This window comes from Strix uralensis, chromosome 10 (assembly GCF_047716275.1).
Source record: "Strix uralensis isolate ZFMK-TIS-50842 chromosome 10, bStrUra1, whole genome shotgun sequence".
Lineage (NCBI taxonomy): Eukaryota > Metazoa > Chordata > Aves > Strigiformes > Strigidae > Strix > Strix uralensis.
Window position 1 is genome coordinate 19,378,608 of NC_133981.1, and position 15,807 is coordinate 19,394,414.

At 44.6% G+C, this 15,807-nt stretch overlaps 1 protein-coding gene across 3 annotated transcripts in view; it reads right to left on the reverse strand.

Moving 5' to 3' along the window:
* Window positions 1-15,807, reverse strand: part of CACNA2D2 (calcium voltage-gated channel auxiliary subunit alpha2delta 2) — a 226,548-nt gene that overhangs the window by 187,371 nt on the left and 23,370 nt on the right. The window lies entirely within an intron of this gene.

The window sequence follows — 15,807 nt, forward strand, 5'->3', positions numbered from 1 at the left end:
AAGTATTTTTATTGTGTTCAACATCAAGGTGCTGAATGACTTACCTGCTGGTTTTCCTTCCACTGAAGCACAGCATGTAAAATAATCCAGTGGAGAGAGGACTTGATGGATTATCAAACCAAACTGCCTAAAGCCTCCTTCTTTCTTTTGGACTTGACCCCGTGACTGCAGGAGATCCTGTGCACAGAGGGCTGCAACTGAGGCACCAGAAAGAGCTGCTGTGCATATGGCATTACAGCATATTGCCAGAGCAAACCAGCAGCTGAAGTGAAGAATTCAGCTTTGCCCTTAATACACGTTTGAAAGTTATTTGGAGATGGATTTTTACAGGTTTATTATTCCAAATCATATAGTAAGCTGCTTTTGCCAATACTTCAGCTTACCCATATTGCAGAGTATGGTTCCTGGATATTCATGAACTGAGTGACAAGGCTTTGGAGACGCCTTCTGCAGTGTCACATAAGACCATCTCTACCACCTAGATGAAGAAATCCAACAACCAGAAGCTGACACACTGGTCTTGCCAAAAAAACCAAACCAATGAACCAAAAAACCCCAAGAAAACAAACCAAAACCCTCACACGCTTAACATGAAGCAACCACAAGTGGACTCTGATAAGATCAACCTGTAGCTTTATTCAGACAGGTGGAGCTTCTTCAATTAAGTGCACAGACAAATACATTCAGTGTTAACTGTGAAAATGTTGGGGCACTGCAAATTCAAGTATCTAACTTCCTCCACTTCCAGCACAGCAGTGGCACTTGGGAGAAAGCTCATAGTCAAATAGAAATACAGTATCTGCAGTAAAATACATACAAAATTACCAGGAAAGTAATTGCTTTTGGTATAAATGGTCTTCAAAGTTTTCCCTAGCATAGAAGTCCCTTCAAAAAGAACAAGAATAAATTTACTGCATGTGAATTTATTCAAAGCTAGTAGATTCAGTATAATGAAATCCTCCTAAGTAAATATCTGATAAAGAAGCAAACGCTTAGCACTTGACCCCAGGAGCTGGGATTTCTTGACACGCGGCTGTAATGCAAAGCAGCAGGAACCTCAGGACTGCTGGCACAGAGGAGTCAAGCAAGGAAAATCTCAAACAGAGGGCTCGACTCCCGGAAGGCACAGAGGCAGATGGCACAGTGCACGGAGCCATGCAGGGATCCAGGCAGCCCACACCTCTGTTCCCAAACTGACTGAAGCTACCAGTGCTACCAGAAGATGTTCTCTGTGAGGGACTCTGAAAGCTCCCTAACTCTCAATCCATGCTGTGCTCTTTGCCGTATGAGACCCTGCATGCATCTAGAATGATGATTTTTTGCTGAGTTTTCCCCCAGACTTCTTTGTCCTGTTGCCCTACATGTGAGCAGCAGCACACTTTGGTTTTCCCTACACCATCAGATGCTCCTTGTGAGAAGAACTTTATTAGTCTGTTAAATAAGAAAGGAAAAGAAGGTGCCATTCAGTTGCATCAAAGGACCTTCACTCCTGTGACACTTAAAACTGTCCAGAGCATTGTCCCTCTGTTACCAGATATCCTACTGGTTCAGGAGCTGAAGGGCCTTGCTGCCCTGCAAGGGCAAGTACTCTGCCATTCAGTGGGCTCCCTTGTCCTTAGATGGGATTGCCTCTGCCATGGATCCTTCCACATCCCAACTTCATAGAGTGTCATGCTCATACAACTGTTCATACAACAAACACTGCATGAGTCCTGTTGATTATGAGTGATAGCTGGGTGGCAAGCCCTGCTCCTGCAGAAGTGACTGAGACCAAGGGCCAAAGTTGTGGTGACCACTTCCATTGTCATGTATGGTATGTCATAGAAGATGAAATGCAAAAGCTATCTGAATTCATATTATCTCTGCATACAGCATGTCGCTTAATTGCCCAGAAAAGCCTCTTGGAGAAGCATATGGGAAGTTTTCCCATGAAAAATGACACCACTCAAAGTCTTTTCTAGCTAGAAACCACTCAACAGTATCTATCACTACTGACATCTGGGACATAAGCTTCAAAGCAGTTAATTTACAATTTTTGCTACAGCCAGTTTCCTATAGACATTGATACCCAAAGTAGATAATTGTTATGCCAGAAAGCAGACTCATCAGAAGAGGAAAAAGGTAAAGAAGAAATGGATGCAATAATTTCAGAGAGCAATGCTGCTGCTCCATTCATCAACTCTGCCAGCACCCAGGCCACCGTCGCTTCTAGTGCAAACCTTCAACCACCCCTGTCTGTATGAACACCCACTCTGACCCTCTTCCTGAGAGCTGGTGCCCATTTATCTCCCTCCACGTGACCTCACATCAGACAGGTGGGATGGTGCAGTCCCACAGCATGGAAGCACCACCCTGCCATGGACCCTGTATGCAAGTGTTTCTCCTACAGTACCCAGACCTAATAAAGCTGCATATAGGATCACTAAGGATCCCCTCTTTGGCCTCCCACATTACTGGGCTTTTCAGGCACTGCTTCTACAAGCTATTCTACAAGATACTGCAATGCTTCTACAAGCTATTCATGAAGAACCACCAAGACAAGCCCCCAGCTAGGTTCCAAGCCAGAAAAAGAAAGCCTATGTGTATATTTGTTGGTATAACTGCAGATCACCTTTAGCACTGAGCTCAGCTTCTCAGCTGTGCTAATTAATTGCTTAAGGAGTTCTCACTGTCTCACCGTGACGCAGAGTGAGCAGCCATTCACACTCCTCCACTCGCTGCCGCAGTCACATTACCTGCTCTGTCTCAAGGACCTACTAAGGCTGGTCTCCCCATCTGTCCCTTTTACAGACACCACAAACCCCTGCTCCATCTTGGCAAGTGATAACTGTAAAGAGCCAATTCACAGCAAGACTTTAGAAGCAAATGCTTCCTCTGTCCTCATGGCTTCCCCATCTCTGTCACCCCAACAATTAACAGGAGCTTCAATCTACCTGCAGAGTTTCTAACTACACCAACAGTCCTGGGGCAAGGCTGGTTTCTTAGCCTGGTGTCCCACCTCTTTTTGGCACTTGCAGCTACCAAGAACACACACAAGGACCTTAAGACCATCTGCCTAACATACAGCATCCCCCAGATACTCAGTTTACTGAATTCAGAGTGCTTACCCCTACCATACCCACAGAAATTTTATGGTGACAGACGACAGAAAAACTGCTAAACCCCAAAAAATCTGTTGTGATAAGGCCCCTAGAAGGGCTGAATAATTCCATTACATCATTAGTCTGTGAATCCCTTCCCCTATCCTTTCCAGTAGCCCCAGTACTCTCTTCAGTCCATGAGGCTAGGACCTGTGATAACCCTAATTCTACAGGCTAAAAGCATATGGTTTCCTCCACTAACACCATTGCTGGGGATGCCCACAGACAGCAAGACCTATAAAAAGATTCCACAGCCCTATCAAGCAGGGCATGGTCCAGAAATCACATGCCACTTTACAGGCTGACAGGTGGACACCCCACGTAAAACTGATAACAACCCTATTTTGTGACTGCATCAGGGCAGTAACTAGCTTCTGTTTAAAAACTGCTACCCTCATTTCCCAGACTTGCCTTCAGAGTCATATGAAGAACACTGCTGGTTATTTTTTAAAGGTGAACCAACACTAATTTAAACTTGACGGTAACTTAATGACTCCCATCAGCAAGTCTGCACGGAGCAGACCAGCGACCTCAAGCCAGTGGCCAACTGAAGGGCATCCACACCGCTGCAGGCACAGTCACAGCCAGGGCTAGGCACCGCAGCACACCTTTCACATATATAGATATCTTTTTCTGCCAACAAGAATGGCTGTAACTTCCACTGGATATCAGCATATGTTTTAGAAATGAATCAGATTGTAACCAATATGTTAGGAAGACAGACCAGACTCCTGGAAGAGTGGGGCTAGGAGATGCTTTCTGCTAGCAGAGTGCTTTCAGTTTGAGGTTTGCATTGAAGTTGTTTTATCTACAGCTGTGATGAAAAATCCTTCCTTAATACTGTTTTGCAATACCAGTAGAAGCCTGATTCCTTATTGAGTTGTGTGAGCAGAAAGGCCAAGTCTAGAAGTGCTGAAAAACTGCAATTCCCTACCCTCCTTTGGGATGCTGCAGGTCAAGGTGGAAGTACAATGGCAAGTACATTTGCCCTGATGCTGCATTTGCTCTGTGGGTAAACAGAGACCATCTATTCCCTGGGCTGTCATTCTGGCATCTTTCATGACCACTAAACTCTCTTTTAAAAGAAAAAGGAGGTTTTATTAGAAAGTTAGTGGACGATCCAAATGTCAGAGTGAAAAATCCGAAGGAAGGTTAAGGATTTTTTTTATTTTTTTGATACAGCTGCACTGGAGGTGAATGAACACCAGAGCGTTTTGATTTCCTGCCTGGTTTCAATAAATGTTGCACTCCCAGGCACCCAAGGGACTGCTGTGGTTTGTCAAAACCAATTAATTTTCTTCCACAGAATGCTTCAGGCACCTCAAAATGTCGTTCGAGAGCTAGCACACATCTAAGGAGGAGGGAAAGCTAGCAATCAACTGCTGCTCAGGCTCCGCATCAGGAGCACAGCCCTCCGAACTCACACCAATGACAGAGGCAAGGCAAGAACGAAGGCATATCACCTGGTCACGGGAGGGAGCTGAGGGCAGAGCCAAAGAGAAAATGCCATGTGTTATAAACCCTGTGAATACAGACAAGAAGCTGCCACTTGTGAACACACCAGAAATAAGTTTCCTAAGGGAGAATTCAAAGCTGAAAGTTTGACTCTCACTTGTATTTCCTAGGAACCATTGCTCGGTGCTAATAGATGTCATAATGAGCCAGAAGTGACACACTGAACAGCTGTTATTAAAGAAGACATTTGGAAGATAAGCCCTGGAGTTGGGATTCACAGGTTCCCTCCCCAGCCCTCCTCAGACTCACTGTGCAGGGTAAGGATTTCCCTCACCCAAGCCTCAATTTACCTACTTACAGTGGACAGACTGTAATGTTTTCCTTCTCTTCTGTATTGAGATGTGAGAGCACACTTGTTTGCAAGTAATTTTAATAATCAGCCATGAAATGCACTAGATGTAAGCATGGTATTATCATGCTATGATTTCTTTCTCAATGAACACCAAGACACTGAGAGTTTAAGAATACACTGGAGCTCTCATTTATTCTCAGAATCAGACATATACAGTATTGATGCTATGAATACTCTATGTGTATACCTCATATCAAATAATTATCACTGGATGTTAAGTAGCCATCCTTTCCCCTCTACAAAATGCAGGGATGGAGACTGATGTTTTCCTTGCATGCTAGCACTCTGCAAAAAGGCCAGAAGACAAGACAGTTTGAATTTTAAACAATTTGTCTTGAGTACCGTGGGGTCACAGGCAAATCCCTGCTAGAGCAAGAAAGAGAAACAACAGCTGATATTCCCAGCAAGCACTAGAGTAAGGCCCAGCTTATTCACAATACCCAGAGGAACTGGGAACCAAGGCTCCTTTGAAGATCCCAAGCCCCTAATCTCAGGTCCGGTGTCATCCTTGCTGGACCAATGACAAAAACAGAAACAAAGAACTTCCAAAATTAAAAATGACAGCATGCTGAGCAGTAAAGTGAGCTTTACACAGTGTAACAAATCTTTAGAAGAACAAGGAATAGATCTGCCTTTCTTTTTCTATTCACCAACCATGGTATCTTCAATGACCTACTTGTTTTTAAAAGTAATCCAACGTTTAACATCACAAGCTTCTTTGCTCCTCAAGTCACATAAACCCCCTGCTGTCTCCTCCTTCTCTATTTACCTGGCCTTACAGTCACAGCAGGGAACTGAAAATCTGCTCCCTGCCTCCTAGCTACAAGCAAAGGCTTCGCTTGGGCATCCAACAGATGATAACTAATGCTACTGCTTAAACAATCTCTAGAGTGGCTCCTCTGACACATACAGACATCCAGATCCTGCCACCAGTCCAAGACACATCACCCAGGCATTTCGGGAACTGCCCTGACAGAAATAGCCATGCCTCTCATTCACATCATCTCTTCACACAGGCAAATCTAACGTTTCATTCAGACAGGATTTTTCCCAGTGCTCTTACTTACTATTGAATATTTATACTATGGTCAGTGTCCAAAAAGCATGACCCTACTGGTTATGGTAGGTGCTGAATAAACACATACTAAATCTGTCTTGGATGCTTACAGGTGTAAAAGGTCAGATAGAAAAGGGAAAAAAGTCAGTAAAACCTGAAGCCCAGTGAATAACTGAATCACAAGGACCAAATACAAATATAAATCCCCAAAAAATGAAACAGAGAAATCCTCCAAAATATATCAAAACGAAGAGGAGATGCTCCACATATGTCAGTTGGCATTGATCAGCCTGAGCAACAGAAGGGAGAGGAGAATCCATAACCATTAGCATCACCTTCCTGCGACAGTTCCTCCTTAGCCTGTTCATCTTCCTTTCTCCCTTCATTCCTTCTGCTATGGATATGAACTCTCAAACTATGAGAGAGCCGGGCCTATCCCTAAGACACAAAAGAGTGTGCAGTTTTTCAAGCTCATTGTATGCAGCATCGTCAAAGTAAGCTGCAAAGGATACAAATGTTGGAACTCCACAGGTCCCTAAAGGTTACCAAGATCTGGAGCCTCCCAAAAGGCAGTTCTTCACAAAAGCAGAGCCATCTCTTTCAATAAAGCAACAGCAAGCTACTGCTTTAACCATAGCACAGGTCCTCAGTCTCCAATATAAGCAGATCATCTGGACTTCAATGAGGAAGGCAAGGCTGATCTAATCATAGAATCATAGAATCACTCTCTCTCCCTCCCTTACAATAATATTTTACCTCTAAATAATTAAAAGGAAATAAGTACCTATAAAACCAGCAGAATCATTGCAGGCCAATAGGTCAGCATGGCTGGGTGTTTAAAATAAGGGGCCCATTCAAGTTATTCCCATCAGATGTCAAAGGTGATCTGTTGTAATGAGAAACAATAAATATGCTCACTTAACATGCAAGCTCGCAGCTGCAATTTACCAGGTTGAAGCCACACTAGAACATAAAACCCACAACTGTGCCCTTGAGAAGTCACCTCCACTGTGTTTTGCCCACCCTCCCAAGCCCTCCTGCATTTCTACATACAGAACAAAGGAGATGTGACACATCTTATTGCTTCCTCTGTACAACAGCCTCGAGTATCAAATGACAGTTTCCTTCTTTAAACCTTTTAGTACAACTGCGTATTTCAGTGCTGGCAGTTGCAGGCTCCTCCACAGTCCGGTATCTGGAAGCGGTTCATCAGCCGCAAGAAAACCAGGATTCAGTAGTGATTCAGTTTGCTTGACAAACCTACTGGGAAGAGAAATGCAAACTCCACAGCATGCAGCATTTCAAGTTGAGGGGGCACTTACAGCCTATAAATAATATTTAAAATCTGAAACTATGATGGAATACATATACATATTTTTCTATTGTTTTGTCTCTTGATCAGTGATAGAGTTGCATCTTTGGTTACCAGCTCTGCTCACAGGGGACTGAATCCCAGGCTATATCAATTCCCCTGTGAACGTAAAGGAAAAGAACCATCTGGAGAGAATAATAAAACAATTAACTTTCCATTAAAGAATAATCTATGTATGTTTTTAAGGAGGCAAACTTTAATGATTTCCACCTAATTATTCATCCCGCATTCTGGTGGGGTAGGTTTGGATTTTGTCTTGTTTTGTTTTTAAATGCAGTCTGAAGGTAACGATTTAAGCTGGAATGGACGTGAGGACCACACAGGCTCCTTCAGTCAGGGGCAGGACAACCTGGCTGAGGGAGGTTTCTAGAAACATCGACCAAGGTCTCATCAGTCCCATGGATTCATAAGGCTGTGTAATGGCAACACCATCAATTGTAAGAGTTTCACTGAATATTCATGAGTATCTTACAAACACGGTTGTTGACTGGCTTAGTACATCAGCTATGTGTTTGGACACAAAGTGCAGAGCAGCACACTCAGGAGATGCATGCACCTGAACATCAGTCTGTTGAATGGTGGGCTCATTTAACTTGTCACTGACAGCAATATAAATCAGAAATGACTCCATAAAATTCAATGGCAGTCCCCTCTGATTTTGCTAACTCACCAACTAGCTGCAAGTGTATTATCTTTATGAAGTAATTCTGTAAAGTGAAAAGGTTCAAAGCAAGGGCTTTAAGGACTATTACTATGCCTGTTACCCTTCTAAACACACACCCCTCTAAGGACCCGCTGGCTGTACACATGATGGAGAACCAGCCAGGCTGCACTGCACATTCATTATGCAGACTTGCTCAGCTTAACCACCTGCCTCAGTTTCCCAGTGGATAATACTAACGAGCCAGCAAGCGTGCATGCCTGCACTTCATTCCAGTTTACACAGTGCTTTCCAGCCAAGGCTCTCGAACATTTGGAAAGGACCAAATATAGTCTAAGCTAAAATTAACTGGAACATAAATACCAGAATTCAACCACTGGGATCACTCCTCTAGAAAACCTACCTGGGACTGGGCTTTCCAGCATGAGAACTCACACACTAAAGAACTGGTAAATAGTGAGACAGTGCCCAGGCAAATCTTTACTACTATTTATTGACTGAATGATTGAGATCAGGCTCTGTGACATAGTGCAGGCAAGTTTATCCCTCCCACCCTGCAAACTGCTAAGTTTTATGATCTGAAAAAGTCATTTAAAAAAATCCCATAAACCTGGCACACAAACTAACAAACCAGTCACACCTGAGTCCTGCTGGAAAAATCCCTGCCTCAGCTTTCAAATGTTGCAGAACATTTTCATTCACAGCTTCTGCATAAATGGAACAAGTTTTGAGTCTAAGAGTCTAAGGCATTTTAGCCTCTGAGACTTCTAGCTTGCTCTTCCCCTACAACTGTAAATCCTGTCTTTCTCCACTAAATACATATATATACACACACACAAAACCACATACATATATATATGTATGCACACCCCGATCTCTCAAAGCAGGGCTCCTGCATCTGCCAACAGGCTGTACACTGCATCAGCACAATGGCTCTGGTGCAGGATCTGCACCACCCACTGAAAAGGATTTAGCAAGGGGTGCTAACGTCACACACTGAGCAGCCACATACAGCTATAAATTATTCATACACATTACTCTAATTATGCAAATGTACTAAAAGCTGGAGCATATGTTTCCCTGACATCTCCCAGTACGGATGCAATATGGTTCTAGTAGAGAGAAAGAGTGAGAAGTAAGACGATGGGTGTAAGGGGGCTAACAACAGCAGACACTGGCCCAGGCAAAGGGTGGCAGAGGATCTCCCTTCTCCCACCAAGCCGCTGTGAGGCTAAGGACATTTAAATGCTCCTCCTTGGTAATATATTGTTGGCTTTGCACTCAGCACTGAACAGAGTGCTGAGGCTGCTGAATGGCCCAGGCAGATTAAAATAAACCCAAGCAGTTTGGAACAGGAATGTGTTTATCTGGCATCGCACACTTCCTCTTATCAAACATGAGGAGCAGGGGAGGGCACAGCAATGGTGTGCGGAAGCAGGCTGTGTGCACACTGGTAGGAGAGGGGGAGGGAAAAGGGGGGAGGAATAGCAAGGATCAGACAGATAATGCATGAGCTTGGGAACCAAGAGCATGGGGCTCTTAGAACCATCTGGGGTACAGAGGCCATACTCTTGGGTCAGCCCCCAGATGGGCACTAGCTGTTGGAAAACTCAAATTAGGTCCTTTCTCCCTTGCAGCATTTGGAAGAAAGCAGGAATTCAGCACTGCTCTAGCATAAGCAGCTGGCTGCATGTTTTGCCCAAGCTCTGGGCTCAAACTCCCTTCCCTGAATTCTGTCGAGTGCAGTGCAGTCCCTGGACATCACTCATCTCTCACTCCAGAGGTTGGGACTGACTCCTCAGAAGGAAAAGGCCAGATGCACTCTCCTACGGTGTTTTGAAGTCCAAACTGTGGATTGTGGTACTGGATTGAATATCACAAGATTAGCATCTTACTCCCAACTCTGCCACGTCTAAGGAACACGTTGTTGTCCTTCTGTAAATGCCCAGTCCATCTGACAGAGCCCTTTGGAAGCAGATGTGCTCCTTGGAGATTGCGTGCAAAGCATGGTGCAGGGGTCTCCAGTTCTCTAGCATAATTCATTTAAAATCCCATAAACACTTTCCAAATTCTCCAGCCCTACTGAATGACCAGGTGAGTGTTTCTCAGAGAAAACAAAAGAGCAAATTAAGCATCGTGTAATACCACAGCTACTTGGAAGATTTAGCCTATGTTACTATTATGCTAGTAGTTATCCAAGATCAAAAAAGTTGAACAGAAAACCTTGGCAGCTCCTTTCATAAGAGCATGCCTTACCTATGAGGGCTGGCATTATAGAGACTCTCTAGCTCTGTACCAGCAGTCTTGTAAGGAACGCACTCACACAGCCATGTGAAATACTGCAGAGACCCCATCACAGGAGGAGTGATAGTGACTGCAGTAGTATACAAGGTGGATGCCACTTCAACTCTTCAGATCCAAGCCAAAACTCTGCTAGTATGCTATTTTTTTAAAATCCAAGTCCTTGTTTGTGCACAGTTCAACCACAGTTCCTCACCTGGGGCTGCCTCAACTCAAGGATGGCCATGCTTTGAAAACAAGAGGTCATGTATCAGGGAAGCAGCACTAGCAAGCTGCTGGTGATGCTGTGAGGAAGAGAAAGGTGGGGACACCTGCACAGATCCTTGTCCCTCTGCCCCAAGCCCTGGCCAGCAGGATTTGTCCTTCCCTTTCACAAAAGGCCAGATGAATGAACAGCAGCACTTCCGCCAGGCAGAGATGCCAAACTGGCAAAACAAAGCTGGGAAAACAGCACAAGATAACAAGCAAGAATAAAAGACAGACATGAAAATCCACTGAAGTAAAATAATATGTTGATTACAAGGACCAAGCCTAGCCACTTCTGCAGTGCCACATTGAGCAAACCCCTCATGGGCAGCAGGCTGAACCCCAAAGGGCACAGCACGAGTCTCCCCTTTCCCTGGGCTCATCCTCCTTCCATGAAGTCACACGTGCTGAGGATCTCACAGCTCACACAGAGGCTGCTGCCTGCCCAGCCCTGCCAGCAAGCTGCTCACCACGGCCCACCCCGGGCTCAGGTTTGGGGCCATCTGGACTGGGCCCTTTATGGACTGGGTGTTTCCTCATCACCAAGGCCAGCAGTATCCATATCTTCCAGTCATACACCAGTGAGGCAGATCCAGACACTATCTCGTGACTTCACTCAACAGCCCAGAGGAAAGGGAAGGAGGATACAACCAGCTTGCCAGACCTGAAGCTCTGTTCACCCAAACCAGCAAGAGGAGAGCTGGCGCAGCGGGGGCCCAGCTCTGCTCCCCACCCTGCCCCAGCCAACGCCTGTCTGCCAGTGAAAGGCTGCGTCGTCACTGCGCAACACCTCCGGGTGAGGGCTCGTCCCTGCTACTGCAGCAACCCTCGGGAAAGACAACCAGAGAAGAGCAGAAAGGAAGACTGTGCAGAAAAGGGATCTCAGCACCTACATCACTTAGCTTTTCCCCCATCTCATTCTGAAAGATTTGGCTTCCTCAGTAACTGTCAGCAAAGAAACAAGCCCATTAACAGGCAGCCATGGATAAAAGGTACTAGAGGAGAAGGAGGACAACATGGTCTGACCAGCTAGCTGCTCACCTTAGAAGACACAGCATCAAACACAATTTAGGTAACAAGCCAGAAGAGACTTGGAACCTCAGCCTGGCTATCCAGCAAAGGAGTTTTAACACAACATTCAGGGGAGCTGCTCAGTGAGGCACAAAACCCAGCAGCACACACCGTCAGTCCTGCCATGAGTGCCAGCACAGCAGGACACTGGTAGGCTGGGACAGGGCTACACCAGCACGGGAAATACCTCTTGAGCACAGTCTACCCTGGAGAGCACAGAGTCTACCCTGGAGCAGGTTTTGCAACATGAAGAAACCATCTAGGCTAGAAATACAACAAATCCATCCATTTCTGACTAAAGTAAACAACTTTTACTTGTGCCAAAACACTGGAAGAAAGAGAAATGTAGTGCAGTGCAGAAAGAAATGTCAAAACCAAACATTTTTTTGTCCTGAAGAATGATGAAGAGTCCACCATAGCCACAAAGAAAGTCACTAACAGAAAAAGAACGAAGTCAGGGAGTTGGATTTTTAGTATAATATTCTAGAAATAATTAAAGAATTTCAACCTATTCAGCTATGATTTTAGGATTCCACATATCATTGTGCCAGTCAGAGTTAAATCAGCAATGATTTGTGCTCTCGGTTATCTCTGGTGAGCTGTGAGGGAGGCAAGGACAGAGAGGCAAAGCAACATGCCCTAATCTCCGAGTGCTGGGATTTGTTTTGAGGCATGCCTGGAGCAATGGGCCAACCAACATGATGTTACACCCCAAGCACCCAGAGGGATGAATGTTGACTTCACTGGGCAGAGAATCGACTCAGCAAGGTCATGGTCCTCCCTACAGCCCCAAGCCCACAGCGTTCAGATATATGTGTAGCCCCACCACAGCCAGTCTGACCGATGGGGACATTTGCACTTCAGTCTTTTTCAAGGTCTGGACTTCAGGAAAGGAGGGAGGTGGTACCTCACAACTGAAAGGAGAGCCCCTGGCATGACACCCCTTTGCATCTCGGAGCTTCTTGCCCTCCTCTGTAATTGCTACAGAAAAATGCAAAGAAGCATCTGAATGGTGTGAAGCTTGGATAATCTTCCCAGGGGAAGCATACGAGACCTCTGTCTGTCATCCCTGCAGGAGAGGAGGGAAGCAGGGGCATTTGACATTTAGCATCCCAACTCTAGGAAATGACTAAAGAGTTAAAAGTAAAAATCATTCTTGGGTGGGCATCAGTCCAGCAAGATAAAACATTCAGGACTGTTGTGTTCCTGGACACCATATTTCTGACAATAAATTTCATGCCTCATATGCCACAACAGTTATAGTATTTCAGTCAATAACCAAAGAACAGGTCCGCATCCTTTCACAGCAACCCAAGGAAAGAAATATTCATAAGTAAACCTGATAAACCTTGGAGGAGGGTATTTTTGTTATTATTTACTGGTCTGTCACTTTGATAGTCAGATTTGAACTGGAAAGGAAAGGTCCATTTCTGGCATGGCATCACCCCCAGTGCTGACAGGCTTCATAGACCCATGAGAGCTGGCAATGGGACCCACCACCTGCACCAAGTTCAGAAGGACCAGTTTTGTCTTCGGTGACACTGGAGCACTTTTTCCCCCTGCTTCTAATATCACTCCTTACGCGCTATGTACCAGAAGCCCTCCTCTGAAGACATTTTGAATCTCCCAGGCTAACATGGCAATCCCAAAGAACATCAGCAAGTTTTGGCAAAAAACAGGCTCTACTTGCCCCATTTTTCTTTATCCTTCCTGCCCCACATGGATCTATTCTTGCTTAATAATAAACCTTCCTGAGAAATCCCAGTGGGCAGGATTTGCTTCCAACTACATGGATGTTTCAGGTCCCACTGCTCCCAGGGCAGTGGCTTTCCCTTCTGCCCCGAGCCTGCCTGCTCTGTGCCAGGGTACACCGCAGCTCCCTGAGTTGGTACTGGACTCCAGCACCTGCATCCTGGTTGCAAGCCAGCACAACGATGGAGCAACATGAGCTGCAAAGTCCAAGTCATGCCCAGGTAGTGCCCTTTACAAGAAGGGAAGCACAGACCAAGTCCCAACCTCAAGAATTAGTTGCCACCCTCTAAATTTCGAGTGTGGTTGAAGCAGAAAATGGGTTATTTTTTTTAAAATCCATGTCTCATAGTGGGTTACAGTACCACTTAAACAGCTCCCATAGGGCTACCCAGATGAACCTGTGTGCAACTGGTGGTTAAGAGGACTCCCTGAGAGTACAGCTCCGAGTTCTTTAGGATGAAGCACTCTGTACTATTTCACATCAGTGAAGCTATACTAGTTTGCACTAGCAAGCGATGTGGTCTTTAAGTGTCATTCACTTGATATTGCATTTATAAATCAAATCTGAACTCCACATTCCAAGTTCTCCCCTGGAGATCCACATACAGCCTTTACTAGTCCTTTCTGATGTTTTAACGGCTGCATGTTGGAATTTTCAGTAGCTCATTTCTTGGCTTCAGGTAGTTCATGCATTTACCAGATGCAGTAATTGTGCACAGCTCCCTCCCTTCACAAGAAGGTTCCAAAACAGATTTTGAAAAACCCGTTCAGTCCCTCTGCAGTCATTTTATCTGGTATTAATCCATTAAAGTGATGCACTGTGTTCTATCAGAAGAATTAAACAGAAAAAGTGGGAAGCTCTCTTACCTGTAATTGACTGACTGGCCAATAGGAGTCAAGTGCTGGCAAATTGGAGGTGTAATTTCTATTTAATTATGGCATTAAAAAAATTACATGATATAGCTATTTAACATGCAAAGGAGCAAAATCAAAGCTAATAAGAATAAATTGTAAGAGAGGACATGTACAAAATGTAGTAGCAGTTTTTTTTTTTTTTTTTTAAATGTGCTCTGCTAAAGAGTATGCTGGCTGTTGTGCCTATGTATTGCCTGGAAAACTTGCATCCTGGGCTCTGATTCTAAGACCCTACCAGCATGCAAAACTACATTGCACAAATGCGTGAATACAATCAAAAATATTTGTTAAAACCAAAGCAGTATATAGACTTTTCATGCTGCACATGAGGTTTATATAAATCCAGTTGAAATGAATGCAAGCAAAGCCCAGATACACAATTCTAAGAGCTCAAATATGAACACGAATGAACAGATGAGCTTTGAAGAGTTTTGTAAGCCTTCAGTTAAACTCATTTTAAAATGCATTCAAAAGAAAATAGCGAAACTTCTGTGTTTAGACAATGGGTTACAACCAATAGTATAAAACATGAACAATTCTCTTGAAGCCAGTATAGCTACTAGTGTAAGACAGACAGCAAGAGGCCCATAAATCATTGATATCTGAGAAGAACATGCCACTGCCATGAGAAAACACAATACACCCCATGCTTTCTTCTGGGCCAACAAATTTATCATGCTAGAGAAGCCCATTTTCTTTAGATTAACACCATAACCCTAATTTCAAATTATTCCATTTCAAAACAGCTAGTCAGCACAACAGTACTGGGAAGAGGAAACAGAGAGGGTCTTAAAGACCCTTAGATCCACAAACCTAATAAGCCACGATGAAGCCGTTCTGTACCTGCCCTAGCCCAACCCAGAGCACTGCTGCCAGGACAAGAGGAGGTCTGGCTTCCACCCCCTGCTGCACCCCGGTCCCAGGGCTAAGTCAGAGAGCAGGAGGCAGATGCCAGCATCAGTAACAGGGTTTTGGTTTGTGGCTCTTGGAAATAGAAGCCAAACAAGAATTACAGTTTTACCTGCAACGTATATTTAAAAACACAGAGCTTCCAAGGGCTAGTCATATTATCCTTTGAACATTTCCTGCTTTGTCAACAGAATTTTAAAATTAAAACACAAATTAAACTACCTTCAGTCCCTGGAGGAAAGGTTAGTTGGATTTAAGATACATTTAGTATGTCATATAGGAAAAAAAACCACAGGTACATGCTCAGAGAGTAGTGACATGCAGCCCAAGAGACAGACAGATACAAAACACACTCACTCCCACACACTCGATAAATGCATCAAATTGACCAGCAACCAGAAGCACAGCCAGCCATGACCCTGCCCATGGAGAGAGCCGAGAGGGTGACTTACTGCAACTATTCACACAGGTGATTTCTGCAGATGAGAACATTCATTGCCACAAGGAAGGCAGCAC